This window comes from Syngnathus acus, chromosome 24, assembly GCF_901709675.1.
Source record: "Syngnathus acus chromosome 24, fSynAcu1.2, whole genome shotgun sequence".
In the NCBI taxonomy this organism is placed as follows: domain Eukaryota; kingdom Metazoa; phylum Chordata; class Actinopteri; order Syngnathiformes; family Syngnathidae; genus Syngnathus; species Syngnathus acus.
In genome coordinates, this window is record NC_051108.1 from 5,296,596 (window position 1) to 5,311,511 (window position 14,916).

Consider the following 14,916-nt stretch of genomic DNA (forward strand, 5'->3'; position numbering starts at 1 on the left):
ATCTCAAGATAGTGTATTGAAAATCTTCGAAGCTCATCCTGCTTTGTTTTCACACAGGTCCTGTGAACAAGTGCCCATAAACTTATCTATCACCAACTAAATAGCAAATTATTGAGGCGTTACGCCACAGGTGTCAAACTCAAGGCCCGGGGGCCAGATATGGCCCGCTACATCATTTGATGTGGCCCGCGAAGACAAATTGTGCATCAAATTCGTGTGTCATTACTAGAATTGCAAATTGTCTTCACTTTTAATAATATATATATATATTTTAAATATTAGACCAGTTTGATACCCCTGCGTTACGCCATTTTATAGGAGAGTCCGAATGTCCAAGGAGCATAAATGTAGGGCACTCAAACTACCCACAATGCACTTGGAAAAGTAGTAAACAAACTAAAATTTTTAATATAGACCATAATGCATTGCGAGCAGGAAAACAACTTGGCTCAGCCGCGAATTAAACTGTAATTAAACCGTCAATTAAAAGATTTAATTGATGTACAACGGAAAGAAATAGTTTCAAATCGAAAATATTTTTTTATTCACCATAGTCGGAGATCTTTGTCTGCTGTAAAGTTAATGGCGTTCTTTTTCCCCTGCCGGAAGAATTAGCATGTACTCAACATTTTACAATTTTTTAAGGCATTCGAGAAGAGAATGCTTAGTACTGGTTTTCCTTTATTCAGCTTGGCATTTGCAGCTAATGACTTCAATTTATAATTGTCAGGTGGCACCATGGTGTGGTTCGTACTGCCGCGTCCACCCGAATAGGAGCTTAAATCTTGATTGTGGTCTTTCTGCCACAATTATGTGCTTAATTGAAGATACACTAGCCTTAGGTGTAAAAAGAAGAATCGCTGTCTGCCTCTATTTGTCAATCCTGTCATTGATTTGATCAATCTAGGGTGCTCTTTACCTCTAAGTCAGCTACGATAGGATCCAAATAACCTATATTAATTATTAAATAACCTATTATTTCACACATCCATCTTGGGGTAAAAAAATCAGCACTTCAGAAATGATTGCAATTTCACTTTTGTGCTAACAATTGCCAGTTTGAGGCTATCGAAGATTTGTGATATTACAAAGTGGATTCTTGAAAAGATGGACGTTGGTTTAAAATGAATAAAAATAATAAAAAGGAGGTTAGGTAGCTTCACGAGTAACTTAAAGTCAACTGTCCTCCCATAAATTAGGTAATAACACTGGCAAAAATGCTGAGCTGTGAGTATTTAACACAAATCAATCCGCAGTCCATGTGAGATTTGTTTTGTGGGATTCATGTTATTATCCCATCCCCCACCCCCAGTTCCAGCAATATTCCGCAAACCACAGCTAACTGCATTTCTGTTTTGAGCTTCTGTGTGGCCAAATCCATAATAACCTCAGTTGAGTATTAAGTGAATGTTTCGCAGCGGCCTCTTGCAGCTCTGTCGACAATCAAACTGTCAAAACATTGTAGTCTGACTGGCTGGGTGGGTGGTAACCACGGAATATAGCTGCAGTTCTGGCAGTTGGATTCCATAAATCCATAAAATGTGTGCTTGTTTTCGTCTCAGACAGTGGCTTAAACTATTCTTATTGGTAAACTAGGGTTGCAAGGAGAGTGGGAAATTTATAGCAAATTTTCAATGTTTCCATGAGAAATTTAAATTGGGGAAATTTGGAAGTACACTAATCCCTCGTTTATGGCGGATAATTGGTTCCAAAAACCACCCGGGATAAGTGAAATCCGCGAAGTACGGTCACCAACAAGAAGTAGTGGGCAGGCTAACGAGTTAGCGGTAAGATACTAATTCGCGATCGTGCGAACACGCGAAAACGGACTTCTAAAGGAATGTAAACGAAGATTTGGCGCAATACTACATTGTCCTAAAGGTTAGACACGTTTCCTCAATTTAGAAGTTTTATTTTGACTTTTAAATGTTTTTTTAATTTGGAAAAAAAATGCGCGATGTAGTGAAGCCGCGATAAGCAAAACGCGAAGTGGCGAGGGATCACTGTATTTGTATACTTTCCATGTGAATTATCAAAAATTTTGGAAGCTAGCTGGGAATTGAGGGTAATTTAAAGAAATTTCATGTTAGCAATAGCAATAGTTAAGAGCCAAGTTAAGGCTTATTGTTGATGGCTGGTGATGTGTCATGCTGGGAGTCCAAGGGGCCTCTTTAAAGACTCAGACGGTACACTACATCCTGTGTGAGCTATGGCAGGCGCATGCCACTACGCAGCCATGATATTGAGCAGATCACTTAACTAAGCAGAGGAAGGAACAGGCAGATGAAAAGATGGAAAGTGCCACCAGATGTGTCAATAAAATGCTTCATTGGCGGCTCTCTTCTACCCAAGCATGCAGTTTGTGAGCAACCATCTGAACTTTGAGTGTGGTGTTGATCTGTGCAGGAAGTAGCCTCGATCTTTTGGTATTTTTTGCCTTTAAAAATCCTTTCGACTATTTATTTCCTTGAATCTATCATTTGATTTTAGCGCAATGTGATGGTTAGTGCTGGCCACTGGCAGAGGAGTTTTTCAAGTGTACCCTGAAAAGAAAACACGGAAGCAATTAGGTTTTTGTTTTATTTTTGTCTGAGTGTAGTTTTCTTAGTCAAATGTAAACTGAAAGGAAATTGAACTCTGGTGTGGTATCGTACAGTTTTCATTTGGAACACCATTTTTCTCACACCGCCTTGTTTACATTCTTAGATAATTATTAATTTCAAAATGCATTATGTAAATTCAAACCTAAAAATAATTCAGTCTTTAATTGAAAAGTATATCTGAATGATAATTAAAAGGAATTTTGCGATGGCTAGCCATTCCCAACACTACCGCTGACCAATAGGAGAACAGGGATACATCATGCATAGTTTTAGTGTAATGACTTTTGGCTCACAAATTATTGTTTTTATAGAGCAGGGGTGTCAAACTCGTTTTTTTCGCGGGCCGCATTGTAGTCATAGTTTCTTTCGGAGGGCCATTATGACTGTCAACCCAAATAAATGTATGAGCACCTCATATTATATACAGTAAAAGCTACAAAACCAACTGACAAATAACTCGTTTTCAAATCAGACGAGGATAAACTGGTCAAATAATTTAAAAAAGAAAGATATTATTAAAATAGAAGACAATTTGCAATTCTAGTAATGACACGAATTTGATGCACAATTTGTCTTCGCGGGCCACATAAAATGATGTGGCGGGCCGTATCGGGCCCCCGGGCCTTGAGTTTGACACACATGTGATAGAGGTATTTTTTTGAATTTATAAATTTTCAATGCCACGATAACACTGATTTGTTACCAAATTATAATGACTCTCCTGTTTTATGCTATTCAGAAATGATAGCAGGTGTGGGCAGGTCAAGCCCAAAAATGATTGCAACCAGCACTGCAGCATTCTAAACAAGCTCCACTCAAACATATCATTCAGCAGCTGTGCACAAATTCAACTCTCCCTTCAAAAGCGCATCCACTCCACCGGAAAACGTGATTGGTGTTGTTCAATATGTGAGCAAGGGAGACAGATTTAAAGCCACTTGACTGTTTGCAGCAGGTCAGACAGACGCAATGTACTGTGAAATCAGGGACCATCAAATCAACAGGTCACAGACAGAGTGAATTTGAAACTGAAAATGAAACATATACCACGTTTAAAAAATAAAAAATAAAAAATGGGCATAAGATGGTGGCATGTTCCAAATAAAACTCAAGCCATGTGTACATGAGTAGCATGTGAATATAAAATGCAGTAATCCCTCGTTTATCGCGGATAATTGGTTCCAAAAACCACCCGCGATAAGTGAAATCCGCAAAGTACGGTCACCAACAAGAAGTACTGGGCAGGCTAACGAGTCAGCGGAAAGATGCTAATTCGCGATCGTGCTAACACGCGAAAATGGACTTCTAAAGGAATGTAAACGAACATTTGGAGCAATACTACATTGTCCTAAAGGTTAGACACATCTTTCCTCAATTTAGTAGTTTTAGTTTGACTTTTAAATTGTTTTTTTAATTTGGAAAAAAAAATCCGCGATGTAGTGAAGCCGCGATAAGCGAAACGCGAAGTAGCGAGGGATCACTGTACACTTGTTTCACAATTTTCACAAACTGGCTAATGAACTTCATACTTCAAGATGTAACGTGATCTGAGAACTAGACTATTATTAAATCCACTCAGAAAATTAAAATGCTAATGCAGCAATTGAAGAATTAACCCACCTTAGACCGCCAGCGTTTTTTAGTATTAAAATAAGCTGCCGGTTGCATAGAACAGAAAAACGTTATCACGGCAGTGGAGTTAAGGCTAAGGGAAGGGATTTCACATCTTGTACTGGCTGACCTCAAAGTTACCTCAGCTGCAATTTATGGGCTGACCTAACTGCTGCACTGCGGATTAAAGATGGAAGAATTTGAACTACTTTAAGGTCAGGTTGCACACTGTCTGAGGATAGAAGGGGAGCATTTTAGCGCATCTAACTGCCATGTGGATGAGTTTCAAAAGAACTAAAATGTTATTTTATTTGAATACAAGTAAAACATAGTTGTAATTAATGTAATCACTCAGCATAGGTGTCAAACTCGAAGCCCTCGGGCCAGATTTGGCCAGCTACATTATTTTATGGTTTACAAACAAAGACAAAGTAATGATTTCATGTGTTTGTTTACAAATGTGCGTGAGAAAAGACAAAGTCACTGAAGTGCGAACAATCGTACCTCTGTTTTTCTCCGTATCAGGATCTTTATTTTCTCCACATTGCTTTGTTCACCACCAAAACAGAGACCCTGTTGGGACAAAGAAATCGTCAATTATTCATTTTCCAATTTAATAATACATGACTATAGAGTCAATGTGCCATGCGGTGTCAAAAGTAGGTCTTGGTGAATTATATCGGAATGCACCAAGGCCTAGGCTTTGGATGCCATAAATATGTTTTAACATTTTTATTAAAAATGATAAAACCTCAAACTAGAGATCAAGGTTAGTAAACACTGATAAAGAAATGGTAGATAAAAACATCAGCAAGGATTTTAACTGAAGGTTGCCGACATACACGAGCAAAGGCCGCTACTGTGACATTCATCTCTTTGTCTGATAATTTTGTAAATAAATATCGTAAGGGAGTAGGAAAAGAAATTCATGACGAGGTACATGGGAATTTTATATTTCCAGCATGAGTGCATTATGTAAACAGCAGGATTACAGAATGGAACTATTATTTGGCAGGGGTTAAATGCATGGCCTTTATTTACATGAGATGTGCTGTCATGGCTGCCAAATGTCTCAGAGCACATTAGCGCCTCATTTGACTTTAAGGCTCAGGTCTGCTAATCTAATTTAACCTGTCGTTGTGGTTTTGCTGATTGCTAACGTGAGGCGGCAATGAGACTGAAGAAAGCCTCAATGTGAAACTTGTATTTATTCACCAACTCAGAATATAGTAACGTGAAAATATTTGTTGTCAATATTAAAGTGATAAGGATGAATGTGTTGCTAAATTGTATATATATATATATATATATATATATATATATATATATATATATATATATATATATATGTAATGTAAAATAATAATAATAAAATGTAATAATAAAACAAATAAATTATACATACATATATATATATATATATATATATATATATATATATATATATATATATATGTATAATTTATTTGTTTTATTTGTTATTATAATGACTGAAGATTGTAGAGTTGCTCGTGAAGAAAGAAATCTACTTTTGGAGCTGCAGCTTTTTTTCAGGTTACTGGTGTCTATGCTATCCCAAAATACTCGTTCCGGCCTCAGTGTGAGTGAAACATGTGATTTGTGTCTTCTTTACCAGCATCAAATTGCCATTTGGCCGCCAACTCATGTCGTCGTCTGCACTCTTTACTTCCTCTCCATTGATCTCTCTTACTGGCCAACGCAATAACGGCGACAACATCCCAGAGGGGTGTCCTCTGAGTTTTTGAGAGGAGGCCCCAGGAGGGGGAGATGAACCCCTTCATCAGTGCCCTGGCTAATAAAACATAATAGCTCTCAGGCTGCAGGGGAAAGTCACTCAGCTACACAGAGCTGTCACATGACTGGCCAAGATACAACAGACTCAGTCATTCTGCTACTGTCGCTCAGCTACAGGGACAAATGTGTGAGCTAATTCACTGGCCGGAAAGAAAGCAGCATCCATACAAAATGAGAAACATTCAGTGTTGCTGAGATGCCACTGAAGCAAAGTGGGCAGCAAGTCAGGCACTTTGATAGAGCCAGAGTTTATTTATCTATATCACAGGTGTCAAACTCAAGGCACATCATTTTATGTGACCCGCGAAGACAAATTGTGCATCAAATTCGTGTGTCATTACTAGAATTGCAAATTGTCTTCACTTTTAATAATTTTTTTTTTTTAATATTTGACCAGTTTTTACTCGTCTGATTTGAAAACGAGTTATTTGTCAGTTTGTTTTGTAGCTTTGACTGTTTATAATATGAGGTGCTCATACATTTATTTGAGTTGACAGTCATAATGGCCCTCCAAAAGAAGCTATGACTACAATGCGGCCCGCCAAAAAAATGAGTTTGACACCCCTGATCTATATGTATATTCTATGACATATAAAAACATCAGATTGTGCCACTTGGCGCTCAGCTGTAAGCATTTTTCAAACTAAATCATCCACTTTTTTTTAATGTAATCAACAATTGTACATCGCTGCCCAGATGTGTCCTATTTGTTATTCAACAACAAATAACAAAACGCCAGCTTAGTTTTAGATTTGGGATTTGTCAGTCAAGTCTACATTTTAACAAACAAACATGCAAACCAGTTGAAATTGAAAAACAAATGGAAAAACAAGCAATTGTGAAACTGAGAGAAGCTCGAGCGTAAAATGAGTAACAGGCGTTGGAACATTGTGAGCTGTAAAAAAAAAAAAAAAAAAAAGACTATAAAACAACTGTTAGTGACATAAGCCACAACTTCCTTAGGGCAGGAATGAAATGGTCCCAATCTGCTGTTTACGGAATAAAAGTCAACAGATACAACCATACAAGATGCAAACTACCCAAAAATAGAAAAGTCAGGCTATAATTTTGACACAAACACCAAACCTACGACAATTCAGTGCAGATGCTATAAGCCAGTAGAAAAAAGTCACATGTACATGTAATAAAAATGTCACAGTAAATCAGCACGTGAACAACTGTCGGACATTATTCTAACGAGAACAAAATAGTATTTTGCGTGACTTTGGAGCCCTAATAGAAAAAAAAAAATCATTGTGTGTGTTGTTAAGCTATGGCTAGCTTACTACTTAAAGCTAGCCCATAAACTCACCTTCACACAAATTCTGGTGGATGTGATTTGATTGACAGGTCAGGGCAAGCCGACCTCAGAGAGAGGCTGCTGCTGAAGAGTGGATTAAATTGTCAATTATTCTCAGTCACTGAACATGAGGCCTTCTCCCGCACTCCATGGGGCAGGATTTAGCAAATGATTGAAAAGCAGACTTAATAATGTACACTTGCAAACAATGGCTGGTTCTCAAAATGTGAAATGGCTAAAGACGCTCTGCCTACGAACGTGAGTAAGAATATTCTTGAGTGTCATTGTAAATTGATCATTTGGCGAACATTTATCACCTGGAATGAACCCTGACATGAACATTTTGCTACCTTTGCTAACAGATTGAAATGTCCGTCCCTCATTGAAATAAGTGCTGTAAATGTAAAACTAGGTTGCGATATTTTGTCATCCAGCAGTTCTACCGCAATGTTTTTTACCGTATTTTCCGGACTACAAGGCGCACCGGACTATAAGGCGCACCTTCAATGAATGGCCCATTTTAAAACTTTGTCCTTATATGAGGCGCACCGGACTATAAAGCGCACCATTAATGCATCATGTCGGATTTTTAATCCAAATCAAATCATTCTCCATTTTATCTTTTTTATTTCAACTTCAGACGCAACAAATTACTTTATAATCACAAAGTAATGATCCATAGTCTTTTTGATTCATGATTCATAGTCTTCCGCGGGCCACTTATGATTGATTTCATGACACAATGCTTCGGGCCAGTTTAAATTTAGGAATTTGGTCCATATATAAGGTGCACCGGACTATAAGGCGCACTGTCGGCTTTTGAGAACATTTTTAGGTGCGCCTTAGAGTCCGGAAAATACGGTACTCAAAACTATTTTTCTATTATTTTTCTTTTCATTACAATTTTTTTATTTTGCATTACTGATGTTGTAGTTACAAGACAGGTGATGTAATAATGAAATAATATCAATCAATCAATATAAATAATTACATTAAAAATAATAAATAAATAACTTTTTTTTAACAAAAAGAGTATTAGCCATAAGATTGCACTATGAGAAAAAATAGAATACAGAATTCAACCTAGCACAACATTGCACAAATGCCATGATATGGTTAGCAAAAATGGCAGAGAGAGAGAGAGAAACCTCTGTATGACCATTTGATTCATGTTAACATTGTAAATACAATGCAATCATCTCCTTTGTCAGCATCTCGGGGCTGCATGAGCAATGCAGAGAAATGACACCGCAGATTTGAGCACAATGCGAAGGGCAACGCAAAGGGCAGGCAGGAAGGCAGGCAGCAGAGTTAAGGAGCCTGTGCACTGCAGTGGAAATATATGTATGAAAAGCGGCTCTTATCATACATAGTCTGACGTCTGAGAAGAAGTTAATATGTGAGATGATGCTCGGAAAATACCTTAACGGTTTTAAACAACATCCCCTTCCTGTGGGCTGAGAGGACATCAGTTGCATGCGTAAAGCAAAATGGAGTCGTATTAAAATTCATAGAAGCTAAAGAACTTGGCAGCTTCTTTGCAATGCAGAATTATTAAGATGGTGAATAAAAGGGGGCTTTGTAGGCTAAAATATACGGCCTTTGTTCCACGACAAATCTCACAAATCACAACAGGTTATTTATGTTTAAAACCATGCAACCATTTACACATGTACAGAAAGCACTTTTGTTTCCCAGTCCAATACAAAATAGAGAAACTGTACACCCACTTGATTGTTACTTGTGTGTGGCAGGCACAGACTGACCATGTGATAAGGCACTCACATTTCCAACAATCCTGAAATTAGGAAAGGATTGAATCCACCCATTGCACTTTTATTATTTGTTATTTTAAGAAGAATCATGTATTAAAATAACTAAAGAAACTAATAAGGATGAAAACTATGCTCTTAATATTTGTTGTGCAACCTTTTGACTCAATTGAATTGTATGTCTGTAGCTCATAGGTGTCAAACTCAAGGCCCGGGGGCCCAGATACGGCCCGCCACATCATTTTATGTGGCCCGCAAAGACAAATGGACTTCATGTGTCAATACTAAAATTACAAATTGTCTTCACTTTTAAAAAAACAGACAAATTGCTAGCAATTTTTATTACATTTAAGTATTTTAACAGTTTTTACTAGTCTGCGATTTCAAAACTAGTTATTCATTAGTTTGTTGTGCAACCTATACTGAATATAAGGCGTCGACAGTTACAATGGCCATTTCGAAGGAAACTCTGACTACAATGTAGCCTGTGACAAAAATGAGTTTGACACCTGCGCGTAGCTTAGCATCTGTTGTGTTTTGACTCATTCGTCATGTGCAAACTCCTCCTGCACTCTCGGACTTGCACACTATATGTGCCAAATACACGATAGAAAATAAAACCTTTCAAGTGGCTAGTTGTGGTCCTTACCGCATCACAACCACCAAGCTCCGCCCTGGTTACCATGGTGACAAAATCTATACTTAACATTGGTCCACCAGAGTTGGATGGGGTTATTTGCTATAGATATGTGTCCCCATTTAAAACAAAAGTCCACAAGGCAAAAGTATAATTGATATTTTGACAAATGCAAGTCTTAGTTAGGGTAGACAATTAAAAATAAAATTTAAAAAAAGAACAAAATATGTATTTTGAGAGTTTTATGCACATAACTGCTTCTGAAACTAACAGCACATCATACCATGGCTCCATACACCCGCCTGTGGTTAAAACCTGTTATAAGAACCCGCAATTTCCAACCTCTACTTCAGCTGCAGTACAAACTTTCCATGGTTAGTAGCCTTAAAGATTTCTATGTATTCAGTATTCAGATTTTAAATACAGACCAATGCACATTAGTGCACTATTGAACCTCGGACTAGGGGCTAAATGGATTTAAGAGCAGAATGGAATTGAAAGATTTTTTTTTAAAAAAGAAGAAAATGAGGCAGATTAAAAATGGAAAAACCTCGACCAGGAAATATGAGAGAAAGCCAAAGCGCCATGCCTTTCCTCCGCTCCAGATATAAATGAGCAACTGTGATTCCTTTCAGAGGAAATGAAACCGCAACTTCATTTCAACCAGCAATAACAGACTTGACATGTCAGAGAGCAGAGCGCAAGTGGAAGCAATGCCTGCATCCAAAAGATTTGCGTGATATGATCTGCCTGATCCACTAGTACCATCAGAACCTGATAAACAACTCGCGCTAATTGAATTCCTGCACAGGAACAGCCCGAGATGGGCATCTCTAGACGGGCTGTCAAGATTCGACTTTCACCCTTCACTTCCTGACTAGAAACATGTTAAAACATCCCGTGTGGTGTCAAAGCCTCCGAAAAACAACTTTTATCGCGTCCATGCTGAGTGTCGACACACTCCCGCTGATGGCACCATGCAACAAAAATTAAGCTTGTCAATTTCAAATGGAAAAATTGAAAAAGAAGTTCACATGGGAGCTACACCAATGCACCGCTATACAAACAAAATTCTTTGTTTAAGAGAAGCTACTCTTTGGGATCATCTATTTGTAACTCTGTGACAGAATCAATTATCTGACACATCATGACCTCACTGCTTGTCACGGAAATGAAATCAATTGATCAACTTGATGGAAGAGTTGTGGTTTGTTTGGAAATTGTGATTCATCTTTATAGAATTCATGGAACATGAACGATGAGGGGGGGAAAAAAAAAAGCAATATGTCACGGTTATCTTATCACCACAGGCTCAAAGCATTCACAGAATTTCAGATTGCATTGATTGATCGCAATGATACTCGCAAAGGGGCATATTTTCATAATTACTCAATTAATTTCACACACAATTTATATCATATCTCGACATTTCTCTGATAATATAACCCCTGAAGATGTCAAAATTGGACACATGTAAGAATACATTGTCTATGTTTACATAGACACATTCATTCAGATTCCAAGCCTGATTGAAATAAAAATACATCATATTCTATAAATTATATTCTAATATTCTAATCGGATAAAGCCAAAAGGTTTCTTCATTTGATTGTTTGAAATTTGGAAGCGTTTGTCATGAAAATATTTCATGCGATAATTATTAGCATTATTGTTAGCCTTAAGGTGAGGAAGTTAAAGTAAGTTGTTGCGGAGCTGTTAGCTTAGCATGTTTTCAAAAAAAGTGAATTTGTGGCTTGGTAAGGAGATGGTAAAATGGTGTCAAAATATGAATACAGTAATCCCTCGCTACTTCGCGTTGCGTTTATCGCGGCTTCACTACATCGCGGATTTTTTTCCAAATTAAAAAAACAGTTAAAAGTCAAAATAAAACTTCTAAATTGAGGAAACATGTGTCTAGCCTTTAGGACAATGTAGTATTGCTCCAAATGTTTGTTTACATTCCTTTAGAAGTCCGTTTTCGCGTGTTAGCATGATTAGCATCTTTCCGCTAACTCGTTAGCCTGCCCAGTACTTCTTGTTGGTGACCGTACTTCGCGGATTTCACTTATCGCGGGTAGTTTTTGGAACCAATTATCCGTGATAAACGAGGGATTACTGTACCGCCTATTGGGTTCTGTCGCTAATGTAGGCACAGTAAAATAAAAAAGAAATTTAAAAAAATAAGAAATTAATAAGAAAATAAACGCCAAGAGAGAAAAGAGACTAGCTGTTATATAGGAGTGACACAAGGGGCAACATTGTTGTGATATGACTCTGACCTTTGGAAGATGATGCAGGACACCAAGTACTGAAAACAGTGGCTCACTGTGTTCCCTGTTTTAAACAGATGAGTTTTGAGCATCTGACATCACAACGTGATGATATAAACCCCGGAACCATTGGACCTTCACCACTCTTATATCAACCATTTCTCAATATTTCAGATTAGGACTTTTGGGAGAAATTTGAATTCTTGAGTAGCATGGATTAGTTGTTATATAAAGTTGAAGAACGTTGAGGATTACGGCTTTAGCAGGTAGCTTTTGGCACTTGTGGCTAAATAATGTGAGAGTTCATAAAGCTAAGATGAAGATGCTCTTTTGTCATTCCGTAAGAATCATAAATCCACACAAAACAGACTTCTTAGTAATCTATTAATATATTAATTTCCCCTGCCTAGTTTCTAGCCTTCATAGATAAATTCTCACAATTCACAATTCAAGATCACATCATGTTTTGGCATGGGAAATATTTAAATCAAGATAGGCATAAAACAACCACATTGAAATGAATGAGTCATTAAAAGGTTAAAGGAAAGAGAACTAATTCTGAAGGTTGTTAAACAAGAGTTGAGTCACAATGAGTCAGTTCTAGCTAATAATGTTTTTTTTTCTACAGTTTTTTTCTACAGATTAAAACATATTCTTTGCCTCAATCAAGACATGCTAAAAACAACACAACTTATGCTTCACAAAGTAAAGAATGGGTGAAACTATATAAACAAATAATCCTACTACATTTCCAAGCCTTAAGAATTAAATGTGCAAACACAATTATGTACCATTCACCGGAAAACGAGCATTTTCCCAAACAAACTACAAACCAACTTAATGCGATTAGACTTTCATCAAACTTTCATTTTCTTGCCTCGTCTGCATTCAGCAAAACTCGAAAGCATCCCACAACAGTGCGATGCAAGCCAGGTTGTGTCCTTCACATGACTCCACTAAGCATCAATAGGGGATGCTGATGGTGCTGAAGAAGGCTTTTGAAGGTGGGAGGCATGGTAAACAACGGCGCACGAGCAAAAATGGTGTATAAAAAACAATCGATTGGTCCTTTCTGGTGCAAATATCGTTTAATCTCCATCTACGCGACTAATTAAGTTCCTTTGCTGTAGCTTCATCCCACTTTGAACGACCAAACCAAAACTGCTGTGTATTTATAACTCAACACACATAGTGTATCACGTTTAAAAGAGCCTTTTTGCAAAACATTTCTTATAGTAAAGCAAGAGCTAGTTGAGATCTCAGGTTGTGAAGAATAATTAAAAATTTGACAGTTAGTAATTTATTCGCTAATCGTCCAGGACTCATCGACCACGAGGTGGAATAAATAAAACGATGGATCTTACCCGTTTAAAGTGTACTTAATAATCCGGAGCACTATTATTCCATTGGTGTTCTGGTGGAATCAGAGAAGTGCAATAAAGGCTGCGGCTGTTGTGGCCATCAAATCGGAGCTCGCCTTGTTGTCGCCACTGTGTGTGATGGCGTTAGCTCTGCAGGGCCACAATGAAACTACTGCTGCCTTCAAGGACTATGGGAAAACAACAAACATTTTGCAGAAGCGTTAACCACAGGTACTAATGACCGGTACGTAATGTTTTGAGGGATGGAGGCATATATGGGTTTATTTTTTTTTATTTTTACATATATTTTAGTTGTCTTTTGATTGTTATCAAAATAGCGGCATAACTCGAGGTTTACCTCAAAAACAGAGTGTAAAGAATATTGTTTTTGTAAACTGAATCATGTCAATATTCGTTGTAATATAGCGCAAAAGTGGTAATTATCTCAAGTTTGAATGTTTTTAATGTTACTACTTGCTTTTAATTCAACTTAGGGTCCCTTGAGCGCGTTTTCATTTCTCACACGTTGGATATTACCAATTGTACGTGAATGTGGCAATTAGGTTGATTGACAGTACGATTGGCGTATCAGACTGCGGTAGGACCTAAAGGCCAGCCTCCGCACGGGAAGATGAAGTCAGACTGATTTGAACGGATTTGACAAAAAACGTTCATAAATTTTCATTACTCTCCGTAAAACACTCTTAAATTCAGTCTTTTAACATTATTTGAAAAATTCTTGAATTTTACATTAAAACTTAAGTATTGAAATTGTGAAGGAATATTATATATATATGAAATTACTCGATTCATAAAAATACTATTTGAAAAGAATATGTTTTAAAATTTAGATTCTTCAAAGTGGGCACCTTTTGCCCTGATAACAGCTTTACACATCTCGGTATTATCTGAATTATGCTTTATGACCGGGAATAACTTTCAGTTAACAACTGTGTATTTTAAAGCGTTAATAGCTTGAATTTATTGACCTCTTTAATGTGTTTTAGAACTTTTGAATTTGAAGGCGTTTCCAAACTTTTTCCGCAGATTGATACTGCGTTAGTCTGTATTATACTGCTCCCAAGTGGTCTAAACATGTACGCCAGAAGGAGAAGTTCACTGGCGTTAAAGCAAAATAAGTGACAATTTTTTTTAAATTGTTTAATAACAATTTAGAATGTCACTACTGTATGTTTTTATAAAGTACAATGTTACTGAGGGTTATTTGTCTAACTAAAAATACAATGCAAACTTTAAAAAATATATTGACATGGGAGTTCCATTTGAGATATAAGATCGGCATGGAATGATGAGCATATTTTTGGCTGTGTACAGCATTATGTGAGTCTGAGATGAAAAATTAAAAATGAATACTGTGAGTAAAATAACGGGTCTGCATTTCATTTCCTCAATTTGGTACGACTACAATTGCTGTACAACTATTTTGATATTTTGGATGGTTGTTTTGTTCTTCATCATATTAAGTTGTTACCGAGGTTTTTTTTTATTTCTGCTTTACCCATAATCTTTTGGTGACTTGTTACCAG

The 14,916-nt window shown here is 37.1% G+C and overlaps 1 protein-coding gene across 4 annotated transcripts in view; it reads right to left on the reverse strand.

The window, feature by feature from the left end:
* LOC119117595 (tyrosine-protein kinase Fyn) overlaps positions 1-13,543 on the reverse strand; it is a 37,037-nt gene extending 23,494 nt beyond the window's left edge. For 2 of the 4 annotated variants that reach the window (XM_037243900.1, XM_037243899.1), the window contains exons 1-2: positions 13,373-13,542; positions 4,719-4,787 (exon numbers count right to left, since the gene is read on the reverse strand). The gene's annotated coding sequence lies outside the window, so the exon portion shown is untranslated. Of the gene's footprint in view, positions 1-4,718; positions 4,788-7,341; positions 7,414-13,372 lie in introns of all 4 variants that reach the window. The other 2 variants (XM_037243898.1, XM_037243897.1) reach the window with 2 other exon arrangements.
* Between the last annotated feature and the right edge of the window lie 1,373 nt (positions 13,544-14,916).